The sequence below is a fragment of the Prunus avium genome, unplaced genomic scaffold, assembly GCF_965620075.1.
Source record: "Prunus avium unplaced genomic scaffold, drPruAviu1.hap1.1 HAP1_SCAFFOLD_200, whole genome shotgun sequence".
Lineage (NCBI taxonomy): Eukaryota > Viridiplantae > Streptophyta > Magnoliopsida > Rosales > Rosaceae > Prunus > Prunus avium.
The window spans coordinates 62501-65000 of NW_028276958.1; positions in this window are offsets into that span (position 1 = coordinate 62501).

The window sequence follows — 2500 nt, forward strand, 5'->3', positions numbered from 1 at the left end:
AAGTTGTGGCCTACACCAAGCCATTCAAGCCATGCCTTGCCTTGCCTTGCCTTGGCATTGCGCATCATCCAAGGCATTCCGAGTAAGTGAGGCTAGGCGAGGCTAAGGATGGCTTGCCTCGCCTTGCCTTGGCATGCCGTGCCCATGATGTGGCCTTGACCAAGCCATGCGTTGCCTTCGCCTTGGCATGCTGTGGCCTTGCCTTGCCTTTCCTCGCCATGCGATGCATTCCGACAAAGTGATGCAAAGCGGAAGCCTACCATGGCGTAAAAATGTCGACAGAATTTTTCGACATTTGAATAATGGGGTTTGACAAGGTTTGAAAAATTCAATAAAAATGGTAGGCTTGAATGTCGACAAAGTGACGCGAAGCGGAAGCCTACCATGGCGTAAAAATGTCGACAGAATTTTTCGGACCTTGTCCTGCCATGGGCTGCGCGCAGCATGCCGGCAGTCTGTGCGCAGCGTGCGCACAGCATGTCGGCAGCGTGCGCGCTGCTGAGCCTGTCGACAGAAATTTTCGAAACTTGTCCTGCCATGCGCGCGCGCAGCTTGCGCGCGGCGTGCGCGCAGCATGCCGGCAGCCTGCGCGCAGCATGCCGGCAGCCTGTGCGCAGCGTGCGCGCTGCTCAGCCTGTCGACAGAAATTTTCGAAACTTGTCCTGCCATGCGCGCGCGCAGCGTGCGCGCAGCATGCCGGCAGCGTGTGCGCAGCGTGCGCGCTTGGGAGCCTGGCCGCAGAATTTTTCGAAACTTGCAATGCCATGCGCGCGCACAGCTTGCGCGCAGCGTGCGCACAGCATGCCGGCAGCGTGCGCGCAGCATGCCGGCAGCGTGTGCGCAGCGTGCGCGCTTGGGAGCCTGTCGACAGAATTTTTCGAAACTTGCCATGCCATGCGCGCGCACAGCTTGCGCGCAGCGTGTGCACAGCATGCCGGCAGCGTGCGCACAGCATGCCGGCAGCGTGTGCGCAGCGTGCGCGCTTGGCAGCCTGTCGACAGAATTTTTCGAAACTTGCCATGCCATGCGCGCGCACAGCTTGCGCGCAGCGTGTGCACAGCATGCCGGCAGCGTGCGCACAACATGTCGGCAGCGTGCGCGCTCGGGAGCCTGTCGACAGAATTTTTCGAAACTTGCCATGCCATGCGCGCGCACAGCTTGCGCGCAGCGTGCTGATTCTGTCGACAGCGAGGCTAGCGAAACTTCTCCTGCCATGGCGTGCGCGCAGCGTGCTGACTCTGTCGACAGTGAGGCTAGCGAAATTTGTCTTGCCATGGCGTGCGCGCAGCTTGCGCATTCGGTCGACAGTGAGGCTAGCGAAACTTGTCCTGCCGTGGCCTGCGCGCAGCCTGCGCGCAGCATGCGCGCAGCATGTGCGCAGCATGCCGGCAGCCTAGTTCCAGATTTTTTCAAATGTCGACAGAATTTTTCAAACCTTGTCAAACCCCATTTTTATTGAAATTTCCTCGCACAATAAGCTCCCCATAAGTAGTCTATGATTTTTAGTACCTTCTCCAAGTTACAAAACTAAAAAATTCCTCCCGGATTTGTTTTAATGATTTTTTCAATTTTACGACTTCTAAAAATAATAAAAAATACTTCCCGACTTCAAATATTTATGAAACTTTTTCCCATCAGAGATTGCATGTTTCTTAGTATCCCTGCAAAAAATCACGTCCAAATACCTTGTATTGAATTATTTAGAGCCCATTATGACTCCTCGCGCATAGGTGATGTCTCTTCCTGTCAAAGGGCTAAATGCATAAAATGCTATATAGGGGGGTGTGTGTTGCCTGCATATGCATGGCAGCCCATGCCCTCCTAGCTGCAGCCCCCTTCCCCCACGCCACACCCATGTCATGTTGCCTCGATATGTTGCCTCGATATGTTGCCTCGGTATTATGGGTTTGGTGTCGGGGTCGGGGGGCTGCCACCCATGGCGGTGGTGGCCGGAATCCGGCCGCCGCCACCACGCCGCCGCCATGGGTGAGGGGGAAAAAAAAAGGCGTGGAAAGTTGCGAAATGGGGTTGTCTAGGCTTTTTTTTGGCATGGAAGAGCATGGAGTGCTAGGAACTCCTTCTCAAATGCGCGGGCATGTCGACCACAACCTCATTTCGCAACAACAACCACCCGTGTGGGGTGGCGGTGGGTGGATAGTCGCGGATTGGGGCTTGCCAAGCCAATGTTTTCAAAAAAATTCATCAAAATTAAAAACAAATGTTTTGTTGCCTTCGGATTTGTGGGCGAGCGGTGAGTCGGAGTGGAGCCGGTAAAGTTTAACCTCGGTGTGCACGGTTGTTTTTAGAAACTCAATCCAATGCCGGGGACGTTGAAAGTGACGCTCTTATGAGTTGCAAACCCGCAAGATTTAAAGAACCTTTTCAAAAAAAATTCAAACCAACAAGATTTAAAAACAGAAATTTTCATCAAAATGAAAAACAAATGTTTTGTTGCCTTCGGACTAGTGGGCGAGCGGCGAGTCGGAGCGGAGCCGGTAAA